Below are 16,644 nucleotides of genomic sequence, written 5' to 3' on the forward strand. Positions count from 1 at the left end.
AATGTAGAAATGATCCAATCATATTCCAGTTCTGTTTCAACAATAAACTTGACTGTTTTCATTATCAAGCAGTGAAGAAAACCACCAAGCATGTAGCTTAGGACATTACTGAGGACATAACAACTTACAAAGCTGGAGCCCTTGTACTGCAAATGGTACATGATGATGATTGCTGACAACATAATCTCACAGGTTCACAGCTTAAAATTCACACATAGAAACCAGCCCACAGGAGACAATGTTAGATACTGTGAAGTGTGGCAATCAAAATAATCAAACTGTGCCCAAACGAAACAAGCCAACCATGTTCCGGTTACGGTACTTTATTGACACTCTACTAACTACTCTACTAACTTGGCTTTGCCAGATTCTTGTTCTTTTAATTATGTGTACATCTTTCTTTTTATTTAAGCAACATTTTATTAGATGTGGATATTTTTTTTTATGTAAACAACTCATGTTGGTACCATCCTGTTCCTCCTCCCTGACTCTATTCTGAAGAGTCCTTCCTCATTGGGGATGCAGGTCAACCCCAAGGGGATTGTGAGTCATGTGTTATGGGGGGGGGCAATATCTCTGTGCAAAATGTCCCAAGTTGTGGCTCTATCAATCTTTCTACCCTCTCTTCTGAAAAATTCCCTGAACCATGCTGGGAGCATTCTAAATCTATGTCAGTGTTGGGCACTTAGAAGCCTCAGGACCTCTGGTTTGGTAGTTGTTGAGTATTCTTAGTACTTTTCTCCATCACCCTTGAGGTGATATCAGATTCACTAAGAAAGCAGCACTCTTGCTCATTTCCCCAGTTCCTCTGTGGCTTCAGCTGGTGCTGGGGTGGAGCACACAGGGTCATTTATCTCCTCAGGTCCAGCTCCCTTCTGAAAGAGAAGCAGATTCTCCACTGGGAAATAAAGTCAGCACCAGTTAAATAGGATAACCATTATTAATTTAGAGAGAATTGAAAGGGTGTAGACCCTTTTATAGTGTAAGGCTGGTGGGAGCGTGACAACCAAAAACAGAATCATTATCTGGATATGATTCTGACTTATTTCCCAGTTCCAGATATTGTTTCCTTTCCACTGAGCAGATCTGTTAGCCAATCCAAGAGTGAGGTTACCCAACATAACTGTGTACCACTATTACACTTGTTTGAGCATCACGTCAAGTTGTTTGCTTCTGAGTCTCTTACACTTTGAATTGCCTGGACATATGTTGGCCTCTTTCCCCTGGTAGCTCATGTAGCACCTTCCAGCATTAGATGGAAAATTAATTGTTGGGTGATTGGCTGTCCTCTGAATTTCAAACTGGTCTCTCCACAGTCTATGCCAACAACTTATGGTGTCTTCAGTAGTAGGGTATTACCATTAACCTCTGGTGGGTAATCAAGTGCTCTGACAGAAGTCTGTCTTGTTTGTGTAGTGATTTGATTCATAAACTTAGGTGTTGTGAATGCTAGGTTCCCAGCTGATGGACATTTGGGAGTTAACACCTCCTGGAGGCAGTGTTTTGTTGGGGATGGTTTATGGGTGTTATAGATAGTATCCCTTTACCAGTGTTTGGCACACTCTCCTGTTGCTATTGTACAGCACACATGGGCCAAGGGGTAATGTCTACCCTCTGCTCATGTCATCATTTTCCCCTGCCATTGTAGAGCTTCTGCTTGAGCCTGTAAGCCAAATATACCTCTTCTCTTGGGTGATTTCTAACTGTAATGTGAACAGTAAAGTGGTACCAAAGAGTGGGATTGCTGCTAGATGCTTGACTGTCAGGCTTTGGCCTGTTGGAGCTGATTTTCAAGAGGACTTTGGGAGGATTGGAAACCTTGACTAAGACATGCCTTGCAGTTCCAAACTGTGGCTCTAACAATCTTTCTTCCCTCTCTTCCACAAAATTCCCTGAACCATCCTGGGATCATCCTATGTCTATGTCAGTGTTGGGCACTTAGAAGCCTCTGGACCTCTGTTTTGGTAGGTGTTGAGTAAGGTGTTGCTGTAAGTACAGCTTGATGGACTATTCTGGTCAGACTTGAAAGACCTGAATGCAGTAAGAACTATGGACTTTGAGGTTTGGCTTATGAGGGTGAAAGGAAGCTTTGTCTGGTCTAGGCTAGAAGTTTGTGTGAGAAGCTTTCTGATATGCCCATGTCCTGAGAAGTTGGGCAGGGCTGCTTTGTATAGAAATGAAATTATGTGAACAGAGAGATATGGCACAGAAAATAAAAATCTTGGGGTAAATTTCTGGCCATTCAGCTACAATTGAGAGATTACAGCCTTTGAGATTGGGCCAGCTGACCTGTATTGGGGCAACAGGAAAAATGTATACTCTTTTTAAGGGGCCTGAGTGCTTAAGGAGTGTCCTGTGCTTCAAAGTCTGCTCTATTCCCCCCTGGATTAACAAATTGGCACCCTACCTGCTATTGTGGAGTATAAGAAAAACAGGAAAGAGAAGGTCATTGAGTTTGCAACATGGTCTTGTGTTTTGGAAATGGCCATGGGCAGTATGAAGGAGGTTTGCTGGATGCCTGCATGGAGACACTATGAAGCCATGAGGATGAACTCTGGGTTTCAGGGGAGACCCAGTGGTGCTGCTGGGACCACAAGATGTCAGCCAAGTAGAACTGTAGGCTCAAATGAAGTTTTCCAGGACTGTGAGTAGCCTAGCTAGAGAGGGGCAGAATTGGAACTCCAGAGACTTGTTGACGGTTAGAATTATCAGACTTGGAGACTTGTCCCTGGCTAGAGTTGTTGGATTTGTAGTTACAAAATTAAAAAAAAAAAAGTCATATCAGAATAATATGTTAAACATTCAAATTCAAACAAATAAAATCCCACTGGAATAACTGACAAAAAAAAAAAAAAGATCTGGGACTATGGGGATGTATGAATATCATCGGAATTGCTAAATCTATGGGGACTTATAAAGTTGGATGAATGCATTGCATTTTATGTTATGTATGGTTATCAGTTTATGGGGGTCAGGAGCAGAATGTGGTTGTTTGATTCAGGTGTTCCCCATAAACTTAGGTATTCTGAATCTAGTCTCCCCAGCTAATGGAGATTTGGCAATTAATGCCTCCTGGAGGCAGTGTATTTTTAGGGTCAGGCTTATGGGTATTATAGCCAGAGTCCCCTTGCCAGTGTTTGGTATACTCTTCTGTTCCTGTTGTCCACCTTATGTGGGCCAGGGGGTGATGTCCACCCAAAGCTCATGACATTTTCTCCTGCCATGGTGGAGCTTCTGCTCAAGCCTGTGAGCCAAAGTAAACCTGTTTTTCCCACTGCTGTTCTTGGTTGTTTAACTTCTACTAGCAATGCAAACCTGACTGCAACAGTTTGTGTTGGGAGATTTAGTAGGTCTCCCTGATAAACAGCTCATTGGAGGTGTATATCACATCCTGGTAGAGGGAATTACACACCAGCCCACGGAAAAATAATAAAAAGAAGACAGAGAAGAAAGAGAAACAGGAGAAATTTGAGGTTAGGTTTCATCTCTCCTTCTAAAGGAAACTGATTCTGGTGCTTCCCCTCAGGTCCTCTTGAGTGTTCCACTTTTTAGTCTTACTTCCAGGATATAGGATTTTATGGTACCACTTCAATTTGGGTTCAGTTTTGTGTCCTTCCTACCCTTTCCCTTCCCCCAAGCCCTATATTTCCTATTTCCCAAGCCTCAAAATGCTGTTCATTTATGCCAGGAACTCTGGCTGATCCAGGTTAGGAACTGCAGATGAGTGAGATTATGTGATGGATGTCTTTCTATGAATGTGTGAGTTCACTTAAAATGATCTGCTGCATGTTTGATCATTTTTCTACAAATTTCAATGTGTCATTTTTTCTTACTGTTAAGTTGAATTCCATCATGAAGATATACCACATCTTGGTTATCCTTTCATCCAATGATGTGCACCTGGGTTGATTTCAAGTTTAGCTATTATGAATTGAGCAGCTCTAAACATGGTTGAGCAAATATCTCATAACTGAGATGTGGAGATTTTAGGGTAAATGCCCAATAAGGGAATAACTGGAACTGTTGGTAACTTTGTGTCCATCCTTTTCAGAAATCTCCATATTGAATTCCATAGTGGTTGTACCAGCTTACATTCCATCAAGAGTGAATGAGTGATCCTCTTTCTCCATAGCCTTGCCAACATTTGTTTTCATTTGATTTTTTTTAATGTTTGTTATCCTTACTGGGGTAAGGTAGAATCTCATAGTTGTTTTAATTTGCATTTCCCTAATGGCTAGGGATGATGAACATTTTCTCCAGTGTGTGTTTGCCATTCGTATGAGAAATCCCTATTTATTTTAGTTCTCTGCCCCACTTTGGAGTGGGTTGTTTCATGTCTTATCGTTTAGTTTTGTGAGTTCTTTGTAGAGTCCAGATATTAGGCTTCTATAAGTGGTAAAAATGGCAAAGATTTTCTCCCATCCAGTGGGTAATCTATTGGTTCTACTTATGGCATATTTGTGGAAATGCTTTTATCTTCATGAGATTAATATTCATGGTTACTACCATGAGATATAAATTAATCCCAGACCTGATAAGGTGGTTAATGGTGTTTTCTTGTGTTATCTACAGTTTTGAACCTGGTCCATTTTGGTTATTGTGATCTTCTTCTTCTTAGCTCTTGAGAATGGTTGGTTGAGTGTTCTGTGTGGAACATTCCCTCAAGTATTTTCTGCAGGTTTGGTTTTGTGTTCATGTAATCATAGAGTTGATATTTTCATGGAAAGTTTTATTTCACCATCTATTCTAATGGATACTTTTGCTTAGTAAAGAAGCTTGGATTGGAAGTCATAGTTTTTCAGACATTGAAGTGTTCCATTCCAGGCCCTTCTGGTTTTCTGAGTTTCCACTGAGAAATCTGATGTAATTCTGATGGGATTGCCTTTGTATGTTGTGAATTATTTCTCTCTTAAAGCTTTTAATAGACTCTCTTTGTTTTTGTTGTTAATAGTTTTAACTATTATGTGTCTTGGAGAGTTTCTTCTTTGTTCCTGTCTGTTTGGTGGTCTATGGGCTTCTTGTATCTAGATTGGCTTCTCTTTTGTGAGATTTAGAAATTTTTATTTAATAATTTCATTGAGTATGTCCTTTATGCCTCTGGCCTGGATTTCCTTTCCTTCTGGTATACCCAGGATATGGATGTTTGGTAGTTTAGGGTGTTCTACAGTTCCCTCATAATAGGTTCTCTTGATTTTTTGAACTTAGCAAAGTTGTTGGCTTCTAGATCAATTTCTTCTGTCTTGTCTTCCAGGTCAGAGGTTTTGTCTTCCACATGATTACCTCTGTTGGTGAGGAGTTCTAGAGAGGTTTGTTTTTTTATAATTTCTATTTGATCTTTGTTGTGTTATTTTGTATCATGTCCATTGCTTTTCTGGGGCATAATTTCTACTTGAGTTCTGATTTTCAGAGCAGGGAACTCAGACAGGGGAGGTGGGAGGAGCCCAGAAACAGGGTTCTAGACTACTTTCTCCCATTGGCTTCACCCACCTACACACTCTGTGTGTTCATCTTTAATCAACTGAGTAGTCTCAAGATTCCCTGTCAACTTCTCACATAATGGACTGCACTGATTCCCAATCATTTCTTTATTATAATTATTATTATTTTTTTACTTATTTGAGGAAGGTGGACTGAGAGAATGGGCATTTCAAGGCCTCCAGCCACTGCAATCAAATTCCAGACACATGTGCCACCATGTGCATCTGGCTTAAGTGGGTCCTAGGCAATCAAACCTGGGTCGTTTGGGTTTGAAGGCAGAAGACTTAACTACCAAGCCATCCCACCAGTCCTGATCCCCAAACATTTCTAGCTTACTTGTGAGCACAAGATAGAATCTATGGAGAAATATGCAATGATAATAGTTAATGAGATTAAAAATATCAGTTTTATTCATAGTAGAGCTATTGAGGTATAATATTTTGTTATCTAATTACATTATCTTTAATTTATTCTCTCTATATATCTATATACCATTATCTATCTATCTATCTATCTATCTATCTGTATGTCTTTAAAATATAATGCACATAAAGTGAACTATTACACCTATCCATGTTTTTCAGTGGATACAGACATTTATGCTACCATGAAGATTAGAGTGTACTAAATCATTTATTTGTTACATGTAGATTTCATCAACAAGAAGGTCAGAAAGAGGAAAACCCAAAGCTCTTACCTATGTTGAGCCATCTCTCTATCCCTAATTCCAAATTTAATGAAGAGAAAAATTATTCTTCAACTGAGGTGGACCAAATGAAGTATAAAAAACTCAAAACAACCAAGGAAAAGTAGTCCTTATGACAGTCAGATGCTCAGTTTTTATTATTGAACAAATGAGGTTTTTTGCTTTTTCTATTTGAAATAATGCATCTTAAAGTGCATTATAATTATATATTCATTATTGATAAAAATAAATTATGGAAATAAATATGGTGTTTATTATCAATTCTATAGTAAACTCACACACACACACACACACACACACACACACATATGTTATACTAATCTAATCAGAGAAATCACTGCAGTCTTTGTCATGTGACTTTTACTTCAAGACAATGAAAAACTGAATAACAGCTGGGGTCAAAAACACTGACCCCAGTTATTAAAAATTACTTACCATTTGAACTTTCAGTAGAAAGCTTCCATTTCCTTTAAAGTTGTAAGAATCTAAATTATAGAGTAAATGTCCTGAGAATTCATTTTATTTATTATGAAATCCAAGGAGACTAGGCCCAATATTGTAGTTTCTAAAATATGATAAAATACAGACAGTAGATCATTTTTTATACACATAAAATTTGGTGGTATACTAGGATTTGACTAGTAAAGTGTATGTTTATATTTTAAACAAACTGTATTTATTCTTTTTTTAGAAATTTTATTAGCATTTTCCATGATTATAAAAAAAAATCCCATGATAATTCCCTCCCTCCCCCCACACACTTTCCCCTTTGAAATTCCATTCTCCATCATATTACCTCCCCATCACATTATTGTACTTACATATATACAATATCAACCAATTAAGTACCCTCCTCCCTTCCTTTCTCTTCCCTTTATGTCTCCTTTTTAACTTACTGGCCTCTGCTACTATTTTCATTCTCACGCAGAAGCTCAATCATCTGTAGCTATGATCCACATATGAAAGAGAACATGTGGCGCTTGGCTATCTGGGCCTGGGTTACCTCACTTAGTATAACCCTTTCCAGGTCCGTCCATTTTTCTGCAAATTTCATAACTTCATTTTTCTTTACTGCTGAGTAGAACTCCATTATATAAATGTGCACAACTTCATTATCCACTCATCAATTGAGGGACATCTAGGCTGGTTCCATTTCCCAGCTATTATAAATCGAGCAGCAATAAACACGTTGAGCACGTTCTTCTAAGGAAATGAGATGAGTCCTTTGAATATATGCCTAGGAGTGCTACAGCTGGGTCATATGGTAGATCAATCTTTAGCTGTTTTAGGAACCTCCACACTGATTTCCACAATGGCTGGACCAGATTGCATTCCCACCAGCAGTGTAGAAGGGTTCCTCTTTTTCTACATCCCCACCAACATTTATGATAATTTTTTTCATGATGGTGGCCAATCTGACTGGAGTAAGATAGAATCTCAATGTAGTTTTAATATGCATTTCCCTGATAGCTAGTAATGTAGAACATTTTTTTAGATGTTTATATGCCATTCATATTTCTTCCTTTGAGAATGCTCTATTTAGCTCCATAGCCCATTTTTTGATTGGCTTGTTTGATTCATTATTTAACTTTTGAGTTCTTTGTATATCCTAGATATTAATCCTCTATCAGATATATAGCTGGCAAAGATTTTTTCCCATTCTGTAGGTTGCCTCTTTGATTTTTTCACAGTGTCCTTTGCAGTGCAAAATCTTTGTAATTTCATGAAGTCCCAGTGATTAATCTGTGGTTTTATTGCCTGAGCAATTGGGGTTGTATTAAGAAAGTCTTTGCCAAGACCAATATGTTGAGGAGTTTCCCCTACCTTTTCCTCTAGCAGTTTCAGAGTTTCAGGTCTGATGTTAAGGTCTTTAATCCATTTGGACTTAATTCTTGTGCATGGAGAGAGAGAAGAATCTATTTTCATCCTTTTGCAGATATATATCCAGTTTTCCCAACACCATTTACTGAAGAGGCTGTCTTTTCTCCAATGAGTATTTTTGGCATTTTTATCGAATATCAGGTGGCTGTATCTACTTGGGCTTACATCTGTGTCCTCTATTCTGTTCCACTGATCTACATGTCTGTTTTTGTGCCAGTACCATGCTGTTTTTATTACTATGGCGCTGTAGTTTAGGTTAAAATCAGGTATGGTGATACCACCAACCTTATTTTTGTTGATCAGTATTATTTTAGATATTCGAGGTTTTTTGTGATTCCAAATGAATTTTTGGATTGTTTTTTCTATTTCCATGAAGAATGCTTTTGGAATTTTGATAGGGATTGCATTAAATGTGTAGATTGCTTTTGGTAAGATTGCCATTTTCACAATATAGATTCTTCCAATCCAGGAACAGGGGATGTTTCTCCACTTTCTAGCATCTTCTGTAATTTCTTTCTTGAGTGTTTTAAAGTTCTCATTGTCGAGATTCTTTACTTCCTTCGTTAGGTTTATTCCAAGGTACTTTATTTTTTTTTATGCAATTTTGAATGGGAGTGATTCCCTGATTTCATCCTCTGTGTGTTTGTTGTTAGCATATATGAAGGCTACTGATTTCTATGTATTTATTTTGTATCCTGAACATGGCTGTAGGTTTTTATCAGCTCTAACAGTTTGCTAGTAGAGTCTTTAGCGTCCTTTATATATAGAATCATGTCATCTGCAAATAATGATAACTTGATCTCTTCCTTTCCAATTTGTATCACTTTTATGTTTGTCTCTTGCCTTATTGCTATGGCTAAGACTTCCAGAACTATATTAAATAAAAGTGGGGACAGTGGAAACCCTTGTCTTGTTCCTATTTTAGTGGAAAAGCTTCCAGTTTTTCCCCATTTAGTAATATGTTGGCTGTAGGCTTGTCATAAATAGCTTTTAGTATGTTGAGATGTTCCTTCTATTCCCAGTCTCTGTAGGACTTTTATCATGAAGGGATGTTGGATTTTGTCAAATGCTTTTTCTGCGTCCAATGAGATGATCATGTGATTTTTGTCCTTCAACCCGTTTATATAATAATGTGTTACATTTATAGATTTGCGTATGTTGAACCATCCCTGCATCTCTGGGATAAATCCTACTTGGTCAGGGTGAATGATCTTTTTGATATACTCTTATATTCTGTTTGCCAATATTTTGCTGCGAATTTTTGCATCTATATTCATGAGGGAGATTGGTCTGTAATTTTCTTTTTTTGTTCTATCTTTGCCTGGTTTTGGTATCAGGGTGATGCTGACCTCATAGAAAGAGTTTGATGGAATTCCTTCTTTTTCTATTTCCTGGAAAAAGTTTAAGAAGCAATGGTGTTAGCTCTTCCTTAAAGGTCTGGTAAAATTCAACAGTGAATCCATCTGGGCCTGGGCTTTTTTTAGTTTAGTTGGGAGATTATTGATAACTGTTGGATCTCCATGTTTGTTATAGGTCTATTTAAGTAATTAATCTCATTTTTATTTAATTTAGGTAGGTCATATAAATTAAGGAAATCATCCATTTGTTTCAGATTTTCATACTTTGTGGAGTGTATGCTTTTATAGTATGTCCCTATGATTTTTTGGGTTTCTCTGGAATCTCTTGTGATATTACCTTATTCATCTCTGATTTTATTAATTTGTGTCTCTTCTCTCTTTTGGTCAGATTTGCTAGGGGTTTATCAATCTAGTTTATCCTTTCAAAGAACCAACTCTTTGTTTCATTAATTCTTTGTATGTTTTTTGTTATTGTTGTTGTTGGTTTGTTTCTATTTCATTAATTTCTGCCCTAGTCTTTATTATTTCTTCCCACCTACTGATTTTTGGTTTGCCTTGTTCTTCTTTTTCCAAGGCTTTAAGGTGAAGCATTAGGTCGTTTACTTGTGACCTTTCTAATTTCTTAATATAGGCACTTAAGGCTATAAATTTACCTCTTAGAACTGCCTTCATTGTGTCCCAGAGATTTTGATATGTTGTGTTCTCATTACCGTTTGACCCTATAAATTTTTTGATTTCCTTCTTGTTTTCTTCATTGACCCATTCATCATTTAGTAGTATATTGTTTAGTTTCCATGATTGTGTGTATGTTCTATAGCCTTTCTTGCTACTGATTTGTAGTTTAATTCCATTGTGGTCAGATAGAATGCAAGGAATTATTTCAATTTTCCTGAATTTGTTAAGATTTGCTTTGTGTCCTAATATATGGTCTATTTTAGAGAATTTTCCATGTGCTGTTGAAAAGAATGTCTAATCTGCAGCTTTTGGATGAAATGTCCTGTATACATCTGTTAGGTCCATTCCTTCTAGGACCTCATTTAGTCCAGATGCCTCTGTTTATTTTTTCCCGGGATGACCTGTCAATTGATGAGAGTGGGGTGTTAAAGTCACCCACTACCACTGTGTTTGGTGTTATCTGTGACCTTAGTTCTAATAGTGTTTGTTTGATGAATTTGTATTTATTCTTTAAAAAATAGTATTAGATATTGATCATTGGGTTTTTTTGTCTCATTCTATATATCTAGGAGCATGAATTTCATAATATCATGCCAAGTTCTATGGGTTTATTTATGGTCCTATCTTCCTGATAACTTTGTTTTTATTTATCTGTGTTTGCTTCAGAGCTTCAGTAAGAATGACCTGGACTTAAAATTGTCAGCTTGCCACTAGTTAAGACATTACTTGCATTATTTTTCTGTGATTAAGCCTTATAGTTAGAAACATTTCAGATTGAAAGTATACTAACTTAGTAGCTATATGTCAGCATTCCAGGTGAACAGAGCTAGAATAAAGTATGGTCTCTCATCATAATAGATAAATATAAATTTACAACAAATGACAATAGGAATAATAGGGATAATAGGAAATGTTAAGCAGTTGGACAAATGAATTACGTTAAAATTAAAGGCCATTTTCTTCCATATGCAAAAGGCATATAATATACAACAGACCAGCTACATAAAGGGTGACTCAAATAAACTGATCAAAGGAAAAAGATATCCATATATAATTTCAAAATGATTAACAATATTTTTTCTAGATGAGAAAAATTCAGGTTTCCATATCAAATTGCTGGAAAGAAATAGCAATGAGAGTATTCCAATATTGGGTGAAATAAAATATAAATTGTTAATGCTATTTTCAACAATGAAGGACTTAATATAACAATCAATAAATTATGCCATAAAAACATGTCTACCTACTAGTATTTCTCCACAATGTATGAGGCAAATATGAAAGACTGAAGAAAAGATAATAGAAGAGACAACATAGGCTTACTATTCCTTTTCTAACCATCGATTATCACTTAGACTGATCACATAGTATCGTGAACCAAATAAGATAAATAAATGCCAAAGAAGTAATAAATAACTACAGTCACTTTGAGTGAGTCACATCCACAAGGGCACATGGAACATATTGCACCACAGAAGCTGAACTCCAAACAAAACCCACTTCAGTTAAAGGGATTTACATCTTACAAAGTGTTACTTTGATGAAAGGGAATGAAATTAGACATCAGTAATAGAATTTAATTTGGAAAGCATAAGTATATGAAAATTAAGTAACAATATTGAATAACCAATGTACAAAGAAAAGGAAACCAGACAACATTTAGAGATGTATAAAGAGTATAAAATAGCATCACAATAGTGCTGCTGAGGCATTACTAAAAGCCTATAACAGTTTCAAATAAGTGTTAGCTATAATATTTGTGTATATGTGTGTGTGTGTGTGTGTGTGTGTGTGTATTCCTTTCCCATTTCTGTGAATAGAATCATATCTACGTGGACTAAATATAGTCGCATGTTTTCACAACTTGCATGGTTTTGGATATACTTTGGCTTTTATTTTTGTCTTACTGTACTCTTGAACTTTTAGTACATTGTTGCTTGACCATGAGAAGAGGGAAATAATTGATGTATTGATGTGTTCCCATTTTTAGTGCAAAAATACCCTGCTTTTGACCATATGAATGATATTAGCTATAGGATATTTTTCAAGTGTTCTGCTATTCGCAGGCTTCTGAGAATGCAATAATTTTTAGACTCAGTTCATCTAAAACTGTACTTATTTTGAACTTCTAGCTGAGGAGTGATTGCGGACATAGTGGAATTGTTGGCGCTTGTGAGAGCATCTGCCATGAAGTGGAGTCTCTGCATATCCCTCACACGCGGCATGTTGAACATCAGTGTCAGTTCATTGGTCCAGGCCCGTGCTCATTACAAGGTGCTTCCTGTCATTGAGGGAAGCAGATCACATTCTGTCAGCATTAAAACAAAGAGTAAGACATTTAATCCATCAAGTCAAGTGTTTCTAGATTGATTGTTTGAAATGTCTAAATTCTTACCCTGTCTAATGATTCAAATTCTCTCTCACATGCTAGTCTGTAATTTGAACTTCCAGATTTATACTGTTTATAACATTATTAATATTTTTACCCAGTAAATAACTTCTTTGTCAGTGATTATTTTTTTTCCATCTGCTTTCTTTTGACTTTGACTCTTTTAAGTTTCTGTTCTACAAATAATAAGTTGTCTGGGACTGGATTCCTTGAGCACAGACTCTGAAGTGACAACACTTGCAGAAGTGATGTATGAGCAGTAGTGTTGAGAGAAGCTGATGGCAGGAGGGGGCACAGCAAATAGGAAGGATCCAAGCGAGGTCATGATACTGCCAATACGTCAGCCCAGCCCGACTCTGCGTGACACTGCTGTGGGGTATATGGACATGACTGACTTGCTTCCAGCTGAAGAACACACGTCACGTTTTATATCCTTTGCTTTGCAGTCATCTGTATTTCTATTTAGCTAGAAATATTCTACCAATATAATCATTTACATTTAGAAAATATACCAACATGAATGTTCAGAAGTTAAAAATATAACATTAAATTTAAAGAAGCATCATTAAAGAAAGATGCAGTACCTCTGGAGAGATGAATTAGTAGTTAAGGTGCTTGCCTGAAAAGCCAAAGCATCCAGGTTAGATTCCCCAGTTCCTGCATAAGCCAGAAACACAAGGTGGTGCATGTGTCTGAAGTTCGTTTGCAGCAGCTGAAGGCCTGGTGTGCCCATTATCTCTCCCTCTATCTGCCTCTCTTTCTTTCCCAAATAAATAAATAAAGTTCCTTAATTAAAAATAAATCTGCAGTAAGTTATCCATTCTAAACTTTATATATCATGTAAACTCGGAAAATATCAAATTGTTTTATATGATAATTTGTGTCAAATTTTTCAAGATGGAGAATAAAGTAGAGCAGGAAAGATGGCTCAGTAGTTAAGAGTGCTTGTTTACAAAGCCTGCTTGCCTCAGTTCAATTCTTATGTATGCCAAATGTGAAAGGTGGTGCAAGTGTTTTGTGTACATTTGTAGCAGGAAGAGGTCCTAGTTCACCAATGTGCATGCACAGACAAAGACACACACATACACACATACACACATAAACACATGAAAAAAATCAATGAACAAAAGTAAAAAGAAAATAAATCATTTCAAATTTCAGTATTCTGTCATATAAGAATAATTGTCAAAATACACATGATATACAACAACAGCAGCAATAACAAAAGATCTCACCAACTAATTTAATGTAAAATTATAAGGCTGGAGAGGTGGCTCAGCAGTTAAGGCACTTGACTGTAAAGGCTAAGAACTCATGTTCAAATCTCCAGGTTCCATGTAGCCAGATGCACAGTGATGCAAGTGCACAATGTCACAATAAGGGGCACACATGCCTGGAGTTCATTTGCAGTGGCTGAAGGCCCTGGCATCCCATTCTCTCTCTCTCTTTCTCTCTCTCTCTCTCTTTCCCTCCCTGTCTCTCAAATAAAAAATAAATAAATAAAATTGTAGATTAACGTAACAAGAAATGTATGCCAAACCAGAAAAACTGTTCCATTTGGAAAACAATGTTAATTTTTAGTCTTAGGTTCTTTCACATGTTGAAAATACATTTTTAAAAATGTGTCAAAATACTTATTTCTGGGGCTGGAGATATGGCTTAGCAGTTAAGCGCTTGCCTGTGATGCTTATGGACCCCGGTTCAAGGCTCAATTCCCCAGGTCCCACGTTAGCCAGATGCACAAGGGGGCGCACGTGTCTGGAGTTCGTTTGCAGTGGCTGGAAGCCCTGGTGCACCCATATTCTCTCTCTCTCTCTCTCTCTCTCTCTCTTTCTTTCTGTCTCTTCTCCTTCTTTCTCTGCCTCTTTTTCACTCTGTCTGTCGCTCTCAAATAAATATATGAACAAAAAATTAATATAAAAAATACTTATTTCTTCTAATTAAACACCTTATTTTTAAGAAATTTATGAGTCTTGATTTTTTTAAGATGGTGTACTCTTGTTCTAAAACACTATAGTATTCAATTCACTAGTCAATTTTATAAGTGCTTATAACATCATGGACTATGTCTTATGTTAGGGATGACAAATTTACAAGGAAGATAAAACATTAAAGTTAAATACTGTCATTTTACTAGAGCAGTATTTACTGCTGACAGTGTATAAAGAGTTAATACAATGTCATTCAAAATGTAACTTACAAAAAATGATACAGACACATTAAAGTGAGCATAAAGAAGGGAAAAGAAAAATAATAAAGCATACAATTACTATGAAGACAATTTTATATTTTTAAATTCATGGAAAGACAATGATGCTATGAAACTGTGATGAACATATGGTTAGAAATGTATACTTTTGAGGGCGTGATGGCGCATGCCTTTAATCCCAGCACTTGGGAGGCAGAGGTAGGATTGCCACGAGTTCGAGGACACCCAGAGACTACATAGTGAATTCCAGGTCAGCCTGGGCTAGAGTGAGATCCTACCTCAAAAAAAAAAAAAAAAAAAATCAAAACACCAAAAAAAAAAAAAAAAAAGAAAGAAATGTCTACTTTTCTGTGTTATCTAAATATACATAAGAGGCAGGTGCTGTTCAGACAAAACTTAGTTTTTCTTTTCACACAATGCTGGTTCTCTATACTGATGTAGTCATGACTGTATTTATGGGTATTTCTGTATAGTCATCCAATGTAAAATTCTACTATTTGGTATTCATAGATGTATAAGTGTGTTTTTTCTAATATTTATAATCTATAGTTGCAGTATTGAGAAGTTTCAGCTGTGAAAGATGGAGAAATAATGAACAAAAACATGTCTGGTACCTTCTTATAATTTTGAAGGAACTGGTATCATGTCATTGCCAAGGCAATTGTTCACAGTGGCCTGAGGTGAAAATGGAGAATGAACAGAGCAGTGCTCAATCTGGGATGAACTCAGGAAAACATTGTAAACACTCGGTATTATAGGGCACAGTCGATGATATTAAGTACATGATGTCTGGAATTGGATAAACAAAGAACATCAGGTATTATTGGCCCAGGGCCCATAATGACAAAAACAAAAATGATGACTCAAATAATTCATTACTAGTGACAAGACAAAAGAAACTTCAAGTTGGATGTATCCCAGAAAGAGCATTAGACTAATGACTTCAACTGGGGGAAAATATTTACAAAAAAATAGTAAAGTTTGCATATCAAGATATGTCATTCTATTTTAATAAGTTCAATTGATGTTGGACTACTCTTACAAACATGTAAATTTACAGAAATTGAAGTATACATTATGTTATTTGTTTTATATTAGATGAATCCATACAGTATCACCGTGAATGTTTAATTATGATCACTTTTATTTTCATCTCATAAAATACACTTATTTCATTTACAACTTAGAGACTCTGGTAACTTTTGTTCATTGACGGCACCTGTGAGTTTATTACCACAATTAACATAATTATGTGTAGTATTGTGTAGGGCAATTCAATTGAACAAAAAACTTTCTGTGTTTTATTTTTTTAGTTTGGATACAACAAATCATCATGATTTTGCACTGAATGGAAAATAAATTCTGTTTACTAACATAGTTACTTGAAACAAGAAAAAATGGCCTAAATAAGTATAGTACAAATCAAAACAATATAAATTAATCAAATGAACTTGATCATTAATATGGGAAAAGCTGTGCTGGATGAAAAATATCCATAATAAATTTGGGCTAATGTTATTAAGTGGGATTTTTTGGAAATAAAATGCTTTCATTATGCTCTTATAAAATGCACTTCAGTGTTGATTAGTACTGCTCAAGATAAATATACAAAATTAAAGAAATCTCATTAGTACAGATTCACTCCATTATTTTCTTATTTATTTTCAACTATATTATATTTCCTTCCCAACATAAAACTTTAATATTTTCAAGGATTTAAATGTTCATTTTCTTTATGACATTTTGTAGAAAATAATTCACACAACAAACTCTAAAAGGGAAAAAAAGCACATTTCATTCATACACTACAACCCACTATGCCCCAGTAATATTTTACACATACAAAGACAATTTCAGGACAAATCTGATCTCTTATCTGAAATCTGAAACTGCACAACAGGCGACTTTAACAAATAGCACAAAGGAGGGAGTCTATTGGGGTAAAACT

Source organism: Jaculus jaculus, chromosome 13 (assembly GCF_020740685.1).
Source record: "Jaculus jaculus isolate mJacJac1 chromosome 13, mJacJac1.mat.Y.cur, whole genome shotgun sequence".
NCBI lineage: Eukaryota > Metazoa > Chordata > Mammalia > Rodentia > Dipodidae > Jaculus > Jaculus jaculus.